This window comes from Notamacropus eugenii, chromosome 5, assembly GCF_028372415.1.
Source record: "Notamacropus eugenii isolate mMacEug1 chromosome 5, mMacEug1.pri_v2, whole genome shotgun sequence".
NCBI lineage: Eukaryota > Metazoa > Chordata > Mammalia > Diprotodontia > Macropodidae > Notamacropus > Notamacropus eugenii.
Genome location: NC_092876.1, coordinates 246,214,450 through 246,228,562, shown reverse-complemented (window position 1 = coordinate 246,228,562; position 14,113 = coordinate 246,214,450). Strand labels below are relative to the sequence as shown.

Sequence of the window (14,113 nt, the reverse complement as noted above, 5' to 3'; positions counted from 1 at the left end):
AGCCATGCAACCATAACAAGGTTAGAGAAAAACACTATTAACAGAGGCATATTAGACTGAGTGGCTGTCACCAGGTACAAGGCTAGAGGTACTTAGACCAGTAAGAAGACAACCAGAAATTTGGCAATGTGGACAAAAAGAAAGATGAAGAAATTCTGGAAAATGTTATGGGAAATGAGTAGTACAAATAAAGGGCCATCTGACAAAACTGATGAGTTGTCCATACAGATTCAGCAAAGTGCTTGGCTTTATTTAGGATAGAGAGCAATGCTAACTGCATGTATGACCCTCAGCTGTTCACTTCATAAGCCAATAGAAAATGAGATTTAAATGCCATTCAGCAGAAAGGCTGTATTCTGTGTGATCCAATTCGGCTTGATACTTTGAAAATTGGTTATTTGGGATCCAAGCAGAAGTGATTACTTATTTACATGACAGAGGAAGCTTGAAATAGGTAGAAATCCATCCCCTGGGCTGGACTCCTCCTCTGTCCCTATGGAGCTAAGGCAACACAAACAAGGAGAGATTGTGCCAAAAGCAGTTCATTCACATTTTTATGTTTCTATAAACACAGATGACAGAGAAAAGGATGAGCTGCTGAGATTTTTCCATTTTATCCTGTGAACTTTTTACTCTGGAAAGCATCACCAGGGTCTCAGAGCTGGCCATCTGAGTTGTTTTTTGCAAGGAATGAGGTTCAACTGGCACTTAATTATTGTTGGCAGTGCAAATGCACCCTGCAGAATCAAAGACAAACTTTACCCAGGGATTCAACTCCAAAATCATACCTGTTCCTACACCAGCTGTAAGTCATAAAAAGTCCACAGTGAAGTGAAGTTTTTTTTTTTTATTGACTTTTGGGCATAGATTATAATTAGTAATCTTTAGAACCAATTAGAAATTATTTTTCAAAAGAAGAAATGAGGAAACCAAACAAAACAATCCTGCTTCCCTATTCAGTCAGGAATCTGTCCATATTTTCTGTTTGTATTGACCACATTGTGTAAAATATTTCATTTCCTATTTCATTCCCCCAATCTGTGACTTGAAATCATAGGTCCTTGACATACTGACATAATCTATGAGTCATGCAGAAGAGATGAAGTTAATTCTGTGACCTTTGCTACTGAAATTTACTGCAAACACTGCTTAGGTAATGTTTTAATATCCTCCTATTTAGTACGGACAGTATTATAATCTTCATAATCACTGAGAAGATACTGTCAACAAAATAGAAAGCATGTCTTTCCCTTATCTAAAACCATTGAACATCAATACTTGGAAAACTGTGTGTACTTCTTTATGGCCTATGCACCTCAAGAATGCTATTATTATGTAACTAAATAGGGTTCAGAAAGAGTATATAAAATGACTGGATATTAGATTACAGTGGACTTACATGTTACAACTAAAACTGGACTAAAATGACTGGAATTCTTTAGTCTGGCAAAAGAGGGACTAAGAGTGGAATGATCCAAGCCTATAAACATTGTGCAGTGTACGGTTGGGCCAAATACAGAGAGACCTACGAAATCCTGGCACACTAGTCCCAATACGTGTCATTTCATCTTCCTGCCTTGGTAACACTGTCCCCATGTTAGCCCTCCTCACCTTAAGTTCCATGAGAACTTTCCAAATCTCTGCAAATGTTAGAACCCCCACTCCTCTAAAACTGCTTTTACTTACTCTGCTAGATAAACTCCTCGTGGGCAGGGGCTGCCCTAGCATTTGTTTTTGTGTCCTCACTACCTAGAACAGTGTCTAGCACATAAGAGATAGAAAAATGAATAAAGGAAGGAAAGAAAGAAGGAAGGAAGGAGAGACGGAGGGAAGGAGGAAGGATTGAAAGAAGAAAGGAAGAAGGAAAGGAAAGAAGGAGGAAAGGAGGGAAGAAGGGGAGAGGAAGTGAGGAAGAAAGGAGAAAAGGAAGGAAGGAAGGAAGGAAAGTAGGCAAACCTAAGATGAGAGGATCTCCATAGTGACCATGGGTGACATGCATTTTCTCAACCAAGAATCAAAGTGACATTATTACAAGAAAGGAAAAGAAATCTGGGCATTGGGTTGTTGACACTATTAATAGTAGATAATGCTGAATGGTTATTATTATTTAAAAACTATCTATATGGTCATTTGAGGGCTAAATTCTTGCAAGTGAGAGAGTGCTGAGCTCTACAATAGGGATACCTTATAGACGAGGAAATTAAGATTTAGAGAAGTTACATGATAGGCTAAAGGTCACATAATTTGTAATGCTGAAATAGTGACAAAATGAGAATGCCTAACTCTAAATTCACTATTATTCATCCTTACTACACTATGATTGACTACACTAAAGAGTTTGCTGTAAAAGAGCTGCTCCCATACTGTTTTGACAATCCATAAGTTCTTTGTTCAGCATTTAATACTTAGTCACAGTCTATTTCCAACCCATCTACCCAGACAAATTTTACATTACTCCCTCTCTGTCCTAGCCAAACTGGCCTCTTTGCTGTCCCCAATACACAACATTCCATCTTGAGGTATAAAAGCCCAGCACACAAAGAGTTAGAGGTTCCCCAGGTTTCAAACACCCTTCTAACAAGATCTACCACCATGGCAAATGTGGAGGTGAGGGAAGCTTTGTCCAACTGCACTGCTGTTACATCCTTACGATAAGCTATTGATAAGTAAACTTTTTTGTACGATCTATGAGTGCCTTGTTTCATTCCAATTCCAAATGTGAATCACCAAACTGTTCCAACTTGGAAGGAGAAAAGGAAGGAAAGAAGGAAAAATATATTAAACTTCTATTATGTACCAGGTACTATGGGTATTTTTTTGTTTTACAACTTTACAAATAATAAGTTTACATATTTTACAAATATTTTATCTTTTAAGACTCATAACAAACCCAAAGAATTAGGTGCTATTATTTTTCCCATTTTACAGCTGAGGAAACTGAGACAGAGAATAAGTGTTTTGTCCAGGTCACACAGGTAGTAAGTGTCTGGGGCTGGATTTGAACTTGGGTCTTTCTGACTCCAGCCCAGTGCTCTATCTACTGTGCTTTCTAGCTGCCTAATTAAGAAGACCTGATCCCCAGTTGTTAGTACCCTCTTCACTCTTACTGTGAAGTTACTTTGTTACCAGTGCTCTATTAACCCTCACTCCATTTTTAAACATCTCTGGAATCACACAGCCCAGGTCTGATCTTACCCAGAAGGGTAAATTTCTTTCTTCCTTCTCTTTTTTTTTTTGGCTGGGGGTGGGTGAGGCAGGATTCATTATACCTCCATTTGAAGTTTAATCCAAAAAAAATGAATGTTTAGTAGATTAGTTCATATCTAGGTCTCCCTAAATGTGGGTAACGGTTCTTAGCTCTCATTATAGCACTCCAGGTAATAAATGTAAATCTGGCATAAGACAGTCTTTATCTTACCCCATTAGCAAAAGTAAATGATGTAAAATCCTCATAAGAGCCATTAAAAGATAAGAAAATACATAAAGCATTTCAATAGCTCATAAATTCCCCTTGGAATGCAATCATATTTTGGGTCTGCTAAACAAATGACATATCTTCTCCCTGAACCCGCACTGTTCAAAATAGTTACTGTAGAACCAGACATTTCAAGTCCCTTCAAATCCCACAAGTCCCCTTCATGTTCCTTGGGCTGTGGGGTCAAATAAGCAATTGGAATCTTTCTTCAAGAGGCAAAACTGTGCAGCCAATCCTCTACCTCCCCCTAGAAGATCCAATCTCCAAATTCACTTATTTTAAAACTCTCAAACTTGAGGTTACTCATAAGGAAACTCTCAATGCAGTTTAAAAAAAAAAAATCTTTCTTGGCTAGGAGGCAAGATTTCAGGCTCACACTGCTAAAGAAATCATGTCTTCGTTGGGTTCAGAAATATTGTCCATGCACTCCTTTCTCAGGCTAAATGAGCACATGCCATTGTGCATGGAGTCTGAGCAGTCTGTGCTCAGATCATGGGGCAAAGGGAAAGGGTAGGGTAAGGTCACCCCTGCTACTGGTGGTTCTTCCTGCCCAATCACCCTGATGTATTTTTCACTTGTATTGTTTTTTTCTTTCTGTAGAGACTTCTTCCAGGACTACGTGATGACAAGTTACCACAGAAGAACATGTCAGAAGTAGAAATAAAGTGGCTTGAGAGGAGAGTGACTGAGATTAACTTTTCCAGGCATTCTTAGGAACTATCAAGAAAATTTCTTCTGAATTACCCCAAACTACATATGTGTGTGTATGTGTATGCACACACATAATTATATATATGTATATGTATACATATACATATATATGTATATGAAACATTAGCTATTACTATTTTAGTTGGTGCAGTGGATAGAGTGCAAATGACAAACCATCAGTATCCTTGCCAAGAAAACTCCAAATGGGGTCACAAAGAGTGAGATGCAACTGAACAACAAATTACTATTTTATTTTATTCCAGATGTGATCTGACTAGGGCAGAGTATTACCTCCTTCAATAAGGAAGCTAGGTGATATAACATAAAGAGCCCTTGGCCTGAAATCAGGAAGAAGCTGAGTTCAGATCTGTCCCTAGCCAAAAGTCACTTAAACCTCTTTTTGCCTCAGTTTCCCCATATGTAAAATGGGGATAATAACAGCACCTACCTTTTGGGATGATCATGAGGATCTAATGAGATAATACTTGTAAAACATTTAGTATAGTGTCTGGTACTTAGTAGGAATATATGAATGTTAGTTATTACTCTTCTAGGCACTATGCTTGTTTTCATCCAGTCTAAGACCAATGTTTTGGGAGGAGATTGTTGTTGCACCTTAACCATGACATCTGACATCTCATATGGGGCTTGAAGTATGTATGGAATAATTTTACACACAAACATGAACCCATTGATTACCCTCAACCTGGTTTAGCCCATCTGCCAAGACGATTTTACTAGAGTATTGGCCACTGTACAATGCTACAGCTTCTTGGAGGCACAGGTACTGAAGTTCAAACCTGACACAATCTTTTGCCACCACTATCTCTCTTCCTTACAATTTTGTTTTGATTTTTGGATTTGAGACAACTTCTTTAGGCCCCTCTCCTCCCCTCTCCCACCCCCATTCATTCTCTATCCTTTTAGTTTCACTATCATTGAAGTCTTGAAGTTAACTTGTCCACATTGAAAATCGGGTCCACAACTGAGCAATGATTTCTCAGTCACAGCTCCATTCTTAACCTGCTTCCCAAGCTGAGGTAGTTCAATCAGAACCTTGGACATCACCACAAAGGACCTTGATGGTCCTGATCCTGGCCCTGCTCTCAAGTCCTAGGTAAATGCTGTCTGGTGGAAGGTGTTTCTTACACCCATGACATTTAAGACCAAAATTAAGTTAGTGGTAAAACTTTATGACAGTCAAATTCACAAAGACAGGATAGTGCATTTTGTCAACTAAGGAAATTAGTAATATTTAGAGGATGGCGAAACAATTATTATTTTTAAACATTTAATAATGACACAGATGTTGAAGCTTTGTTGCATCATAGAAAGAGCACAGGATATAGAATCAGATATCCCGGATTCAAATCCTGAACCTTCCATTTACCACCTTGTGTGAATTATTTTGCTTCTCCAGACCTCAGTTTCCTAATCCAGAAAATAAGAAGTTGGACTAGATAACTTCAAAAATTCCTTTCAATTCTAAACCCCACAAAGATACTGGAGTGATTTATGATTTCCTTCTCCAGCTCATTTTACAGATGAGGAAAGTGAGGCAAACAAAATGTTAAGTGACTTGCCCAGGGTCAAACAGCTAGTAAATGTCAGAGGCCAGATGTAAACTCAGGTCTTCTGGATTCCAGGCCTGGCATTCTATCTACTGAGCCACCCAGCTGCAGGTCAGGGTTAGGCTCAAACTCCTTTTTTTCTATGGAAGTACCGCACAAATAACCCCAGCAGGGGCCTTGGATGTTTCCTCTCAAAATGAAGATTCTGGTCCTGATGTTACAAGCCCAAGACAAGATCTTCCCTTTGGATCGGGAGGGCTTTTGTCCCATTAGTCTAAAGGGCCCCCTGGAAAGTCTGGCCTTTGGGGGGCCTCCTTGGATTTCCCTTTCATTTCTCCCAGCCCAGATACTCCCTATCTGATCAATATTTAGCATTCTCTTCCTTGGACCCTAGCATCCTTTTGATATTCCTGACTACTTAGCATTCTCTTGAAGTCCTAGTTGCCCAGCACAGTTTGTGGATGTTTGGACTACCAGCCACTCCCATCAGGATCCTCCCTGGGTTTGATCTATGGAGACAATCCCTGGGACCCCAGACTATGTGGCAACACCTGCTTCTGGCTCAGGCCCTCCATTGTCTGATTATCTCCTGATTGCCTCCGGCTGTTTCTAGCACTTGACCCCCTCCTAGGACTTCTCCTCAAGACCCTCCCCAAACCCCTTCTCCCATCACCCTGGACTACCAGACCACCCCAGATCCCTCCTACAGTCTTTTTCTGTATTTAAGGTCCATCTTGCCTCCATGAAGGTGCTCAGATTCAATCCAGCTCAGATTCTGTCTAACTGAGATTCTATCTGGCACGCTTGTAAATACAAGTGTTACAAATGCTTAGGCTCCTTAAGAGCCAATCCAAGGTGGTGAATCTTTAATAAACTTTATTTTCTTTGGCTTTAAGAAGACTTGAGTCAAATTCATTCGAGCAGGACCCAGACTGTCGGTATTTTGGGGTCTAGTACCCCTAAACCTCATCAGTCCCAACTCTGTTGTCAGCAGACTGTGTGAACTAGGATAATTCTCTATCTTCCTGAACCTCTATTTATCATTTCTAAAATCAGAATAATAAAGTAATTTTACTTTAAGGGGAACTCTATATGTTGGAGACACATTAAAAAGTCAAAAAAGATTACACTGGGGTGTTTTAACGTTCTCAGTATTCCTGCATTGAAGTCCTCCAATATCTCAATGTACCATGAAGGCAGCCTTGGGTTCTCCAAGACTATACAAATGGAACCCTAGCTCTGACTGGGCTTTGGTGACATCTCTTCAGTTATCATTCAAGAAAGAGCCCAGTGAATTTCTGAGAAGCCCAAGGATCAGGCTGGCCAACACGTTGTTCAATGTTTTTGGAGATGGGATTTCATAAATAATGTCACAAAGGACACTGAGTAAAGGGCAAGTTAACAGACCACCTATTTTTGTGTGAAAGGAGTTAGTTTTAATAAAAAATTTTGGGTCATGCAGGGTAGCAGAGGTAGAGTTCAGATTTTTGCTCTGCCCCACTCTTCCTCCTAACCTTTTGAAAAAATTCTTCACAAAGGATCTGAAATAAATTATTTGTTTCACTTCTTCAAAATATATCCTACAGAAATCGACCCCAATGTACTTTGGGAAATGAGATGCCAGTAAAAGTAGGTAGGAGAGGCAGGGAGGATGACTTTGTACCCTGGAATTTCAAGATCCATCTGGATCCATTAACAGGGAAAGTCTTGGTTAAAGGAGTGTATCAGCAAGGACCCCGACATACGCAGGAGGGTCTGCTGTACAGGTTCTTAGATCTGCTTTTCTAGAAGGAAAGCAACTTTTGAGGGGTCAACAATCACTTTAATCAAGCACATATATCATTCACTTAATTCAGGATTTGGAAAAGTTGGTACCCTGAACTTCAGAGAAAATACAGAGAAACAAAGGTCAACCAACAGACAGGGTTTCCAAGAGTCTGACTGAGCAATGCATACATCACAGATGGACAGATCCAACTGTGTGACCATACATACATGATTATCAGAGAGTGAAGCGCCAACATCTGGGTTTTCAAAGGGGCTCCTTAGCTGGTGACTAGAGTCTCTTCTGGCCAAACAAACACTTTCAACGAGTAAGCCCCAAAGTAAAACCTTACCTCAGAGTATTGACAACACTTTTCAGAGACAGAGGGCATCACAACCCTTGAGAACCAGTGCATTAGAAATTAACAAAAGGTATGGGACTCCCCTAATCAAGATTCCCTTAACGGGCAGGCACATCAATAGGTGGGAAAGATCTTGAACTCTTAAATTAATGTTACAAGGAGCAGCTATGTGGCAGAGTGGATAGAGCACCAGGCTTGGAGAAAGAATGGGAACACCTCGGTGGCACCAGGGAAACCTTGGTGAGACTGTGTCACACTGGTGACATAGGTGACAGTGGCACCTTGATGATACAGGTGACTTATCAGTGACATCTCCCCCCCCCCCAACTCCTCACTCCTAAAAGATAAGTAGTTTGCTCTGTTTGTCTTAATCCTGCTTCCATGGGAGCAGCTCTTGGTCTATGGCTGTTGTTGCTGGCCTTACAACACCGAGCTGCTAATGGCACCCATGTCAAATGTTTGTAATGTCTTTTATTTCATATAACTTCCAATGCCACCTATGTCACCTATCTGCCAAATCCACTTTGGTTACCTGTGTCATCAAGGCTTGGTCACCCATATTACCAAGGTGCCATTCTGGTCACCCATGTCACCAATGTACAACTTTGGTCACCCATGTCACCAAGGTGCCACTTGTCACCTATGTCACCTATGTGCCAATGCCACTTTTGTCACTCATTTGCTAAGCTCACCTATGTTATCATTGACCTATGCCTCCTTGCTAAAAGGAAAGAAAGAAAAACACAAAAATAATTTTTTATCTCCTAATATCTATTTTGGTAGTACCAGGACTGTGGCACACACTGACATGACAACTCAGCTGATCTCTTCCAACTTGGAGCCCCATTCCCATTCTATGAGATGTCTACCCAGAGCTGCTACAGCTAATCAAATGCTTAAACAGATGCTTTTTGGGTTTCAAGGTTACATTGATGTAACCTTGGTTTTAGGAGGAGTAGATGTTCCCTGCATCTCACCTCTACAGTGTCTATCCTCATGGATGAAGTGATAAACTGCCTTATGTCACAATGCATACTGGGTCTCTGGCAGCAATGTCAGTATTTGAGGATACATTTAAACTAGCTGGAATCTTCAATGACTTGGAATATGGGAGCAACATAGAACTCTGTGTTATCAGCAAGACAAGTTGGACTTCCTCCCTCCATTTGATATTCCCAACAAGAAGGGAAGTATTTTTGGCAGGTACAAGTGTAAGAAAGGGACAACTATTACTGAGAAAGTAACTTCCCTGGAAATGGAAGTGCTGGATGAAACAGTACAGACAATAGATACTTTCTAAAAGGGCTTGCTCATTAATTCTGTTGAATTAGAAGGTTTGGGGTTGCCTCTAGATTATCTTACAAAAGACAAACTCATCACTAATAAACAAATGTGTGTTCGTTCTTTGTTGCCAAAGAAGACCATGCCATCAGAGAAATGATGACATGATTTGCACTTGACTTTGTTTTGAGTGAGGGAGGGCTGTGCAGGTCACCAGCCTCACTTCTCTTCCAGAGCCATCTGAATCCAGTGATCAGATATTCATCAAGATGACTGAAGATGACCCAGGATGAGGTAATTGGGGTTAAATGACTTTCCCAAGGTCACACAGCTAGAGAGTGTCAAGTGTCTAAAGCAGATGCCCAGGCCTAGAGGAGTCTTTGGCTTTGAACTTTTTTATTTCCCTTTTACTTGGTGGCCCTAGTCTTGGTGGCCACCCTTTTGAGTTTGAGATGTCAGGAGTTCTTGAGTTTCTATGTGTGGGTCAACTGGCAGAAAATGGAATTTCTTGCATTAGAGATTATCATTACTGACAGGAAGGGGAACCCAAGTCCTCATGGGCTCAGTCAGAATCCTTTGGAGTTGGGAGAATCTATAATCTATCCAGGTCAGACTGACTGTCTTGCCTGGAGTCACTCACACAATAATAGGCAGCATTTATAACACACTAAGTTTTGCCAAGCTCTTTACCTTGCTTCATTTGATCTTCACAAGAATCCTGTGAGACAGGTAATATTATTACTCCTATTTTACCAGTGGGAAAACTGAGGCAGACAAAGGTTAAATACCTTGTCCAAGGTCACATAGCAGGCACTGAGTTGGGATTTGAACATGAGTCTTCCAAACTCTCAGTCCAGCTCTCTAGTCACTCACTATTCCATCTAACTACACGAGCAGAATGTGTCAGTGGCAGGACTTGCATCCAGGTCATCCCGACTTCAAGGCCAGCTCTTTGCTTATACTGGTATGTCATCTCTCAATCAAATGATAAGGAGAGTCTTTAGTTTTCTTCTGTTTTTGGTTTGTATTCTCAATGCTTAACTTATGTTATGTTCCTGGCACCTAAGAAAATGTTTCTTCATTATTGGTGACCTCTATCTAGGGTATTATAAATACACAAACACTACATTCCCTGAGTTCAAATCTAGCTTCATATACTTACTGGTTGTGTCCCTGGGCAAGTCACTTAACACTCTTTGCCTTGATTTCCTCATCTGTAAGATTGCCTGAAGAAGGAAACAGCAAAGTACTCTGATATCCTTGCCAAGAAAACCCTAAACGGGGTCGCAAAGAGTTGGGCACAACTGAAAAGCGACTCAATAATATATTCCACATTAAATAATAAGGTATAGTGGTATGAGAAATGAGGGAATCTAATTTACATGACTATTCATATATAACTGTGGATTTTGAATGTCATTATAATTCAAAAGCTCCTTTCTTTATATGTGTAACAGGGATTACTCTGGTTCCTACAGCTGAATTAACTAGGTGTGCTTCTCCTGGAAATATGTTCCAGCCACATACCTGAGACCTGTGGCTTTATTCCCCCACTTTTGTGAGGAAGAGGGAAGACTCCTCCTCTACCTTGTTCCTCATATCTAGTCAGTCACCAAATCTTTCTTTCCCATCTAACCCTAACCCATTCTTCTATCGATTTCATTCCATCCTCATTTCTAGTACCTGGACTTTTATCACCTAAAAAATCAACTACTACTAAAGTCTCCTAATTTATCACCCTATCCTCAGTCTCTCTGTATCCAATCTCTCCTACACATCATCAGACTAATCTTTTGGAAATCATGTTGATGCCACCTTTCCCTGTTTCCCCCAAAACTCTGAATGGCTCCCTAATGTCTACAGGATTAAAGTTTCTTAACCTGACATTCAAGGCTTTCCACAATTTAGCCCCAGCACTCTAATCAGATCACCCCTGTAAACCAAACACCACCTCTTGCTTCATACACATTGGATTACCTGTCTCCAAAACTACACTTTACACTTTCCTATCTTTATATCCTCTGTTAAAAATGAATTCCTTGCTGCTGTCTGACTCCATCAAACTTATCTTTTAACACTTTTCTGGCTTATCTCCTGACTCTGCAGATTACTTTTCTACCTCTTTCCCAGTAGCCTTCTCATGTCTGAGACACCTTCTGTCTTGCTGCCTTCCTCCAGGCAACATTTGTGGGTTCAACTCCAGAACCTTCACTGGCAGAAAAATCCACACTTCTAACTCAGTTCACTTTGTCTCGCTGCCTTCTACACTGTCTACCCTCCCCAATCTTCCCCCTCTTACAATTTAATCTCCTAGAGAACAGGGATTTTATATTTGTATTTCCAAAATTTAGCACAGTGCCAGACACAAAATAAATTCATAATAAATGCTTTATTTAATCTATTCTATCCCAAGTGAATCTCACATCGTTAGCAAAACCCTACCCAACCACCTCTAGACAAAATAATCCTTCTCTCCAACTCCTACAGCTTTGCCTAGGCCATGTCACTTAGCCCTTATACACTGCTTCATAGTGCTACTTTTTTTTTCTGTACACATATACTGACTCTCCAAAGACTATAAACTACCTTAAGGCACCAATCACACCTTGAACTTTTAAGCAGCCCCTGAAACACGTACATATTACCTGGTACTGAGCAGTAGAGCAATAAAAAATATCTATTAGAAAGTTCTAAAGTGTGGTGGGGAAACCTCAATTCCATTACTATTTAATGAAATAAATTCTTGAGGAAAAAAATGATTTGTATAGAACTGACCACTAGATAGGCCTGAATATTCTTTGAACTGGTTTTTTCCCCCTTATTTTCTATCACTGATCCATGCATATTTATCTGTGTGTAGGTTTGAGAGAAATAGATATTAAAAATTAAGCATTTAAGCGCTTTCATAGGATTCTATCATTATTATTAGTAAGGTACATAAATTTACATTGTAGAACCATGGGTGCAGAATGGCATATACTCTATAATACAAGGTTATTTTGTCAATTAACTTTGATACTTTCCTTTATTATAAGAGAGGATATACTCAGAAAAGACTATGATGTGAAAAGAAATATCAATAAAACAAAAAGGAAAAAAGTTTACATTGTGAATTGTTGGCATGTGTTAGAATCAATAATTGAGAGGTTGAACAACCTAAAAAAGAATTAAACTTTGAATGTTTCTCTCTAGCTGTGATAATAGCATTCTAAAGGAAGAATATTTTTAGGCTCAGATGGTAATCATCAGACACAGAAGAGCTGGGTGAGCCTAAAGAAATCTGACAGTGTGTGGTGCTCCCTCCAGGGTGGTCTCTTCCTAAACTTTGCTTTAAAAAATATTCTCCTGCATTGCTAAAGAGTAAATTATGTATATCTAGTCAGAAAATTACCCCTCATAACCAACCTAAAGTCGCAGAGCTGTAGTTTTAGCAAAACAAATAACAAAAAATTAGGCAAAATAAATACTTTATTGTTTTAATATTTTTTTTAAAGAAATCAGCCTGTGTGATAATCCAAACATTTATAAACCTTTTAGATATACTTTTTTAAAAGAATATTATTACATTAGCTATTTTTTTACTAAGAATTTAAACTCAAAAAATTTAATAGAAGTTGGAAGTTATAAACACAGGAGAATTCCAACTAATATTCACATGCTACTTTACACCTCTATTTGACCACATACAAAACCAAACAGTAGCCCCTTTTATTTCTCCCCCCCCCCCCCCACACTGGAACATGTTTCAATGATAAAAACGGAAATAAAATCATTTGTGGGGCAGAAAAAAATCTAAATTTACTTTCATTTTTCCACAAAACTGTTTCTCCATCCATTTCTATCTATTTCATGTCACGAGTTCCATTATTTTGACATTGATTAATTCTGTCTGAGACAAAGAAAAGGAAACTTTTCTTAATATAATACAATACTATGGCCAATGCAAAAATGCATAGTGTTTAAAATAAGGCATATTTTAAAAAAAGAATACTATGTAAGCATGATAAAATTAGGTTTAATTGTTTTGTGCAGAGATAAGGCTTACAGTGTAAGAACTTTAAGTAGTTTTAGGTTATTTCATTAATTCTAAACACACTGTTACTGGTAACTTCTCCAAGAATTCATAGCAATTTTTACAAAAGAATATTTTCTTCTTCTTGGGAGTGGCAATAAGTAACAGCAGTGGAAAAAAATCATTGGTTGTTTCAAGCTCTCAGAAATGAATCAGTTATTGCACAGTAAATACCTCACAGAGGTCAGTGTTTTAAGAAGCTAGACAAAAGAAATATGTTATTTATATGTCTGTTAAGTCTGGAAGTCTTCAAGTTTGAAAATATAATTCTACACAGGGAAACGAATGGAAAATAGACATACAAATAAATATTAGGGTTTTTTTTTAAATTGCCAGAGTCTTGATAGTTTAGAAAAGCCATAAATTCTACAAAGTGCCTAAATTTCTATGTATGGTTAAAAAAATAAAAGATATGCACAGAAGAAATAAACATTGTACATTGTATACAGTAGCCCATCTCAGCAGCAATAGTGTCTCCTGAAGTACAAGTAAAAGATAACTTGACACCTCCACCAGTGTACACCATCATAATTCCAAAAGTCCATAGTTAATCTGGTCCACATTAACCTTTGGGGGGAAAAGGAGGAGGGAAAGAGAGAATATTACTATTTCTCTCAAATATTAATACTTAAAAATCATTAACCACAGGGAAAAATATTCCTTTCTAGTGATATTACTATGAGCTCAAGAATTTAAATATCTATAAATAATTATCACTTTATTACTATGATATGCTTTCTAAAAATAAAATATGATCTATACTTCATCTAAATATATAACCACCACATTTATATTTGTCAAAATAGTAATCTCTTTAATTTTCTATGTTACTAAAAATTTTTCATGCTGTCATTAGAAAAACTTTTCATAAGCGTTA

The 14,113-nt window shown here is 38.7% G+C and overlaps 1 protein-coding gene and 1 pseudogene across 6 annotated transcripts in view; one reads left to right on the top strand and one right to left on the bottom strand.

Moving 5' to 3' along the window:
* Window positions 1–8,469: 8,469 nt before the first annotated feature.
* On the top strand, window positions 8,470–9,183 carry LOC140507820 (proteasome subunit beta type-7-like; annotated as a pseudogene).
* Window positions 9,184–12,614: 3,431 nt separating this feature from the next.
* The window catches only part of ITPRID2 (ITPR interacting domain containing 2), a 103,426-nt gene continuing 101,927 nt past the window's right edge, over window positions 12,615–14,113 (bottom strand). For all 6 annotated transcript variants that reach the window (XM_072612556.1, XM_072612559.1, XM_072612560.1 and 3 more), the window contains one exon: window positions 12,615–13,803. The gene's annotated coding sequence lies outside the window, so the exon portion shown is untranslated. The remainder of the gene's footprint in view (window positions 13,804–14,113) is intronic.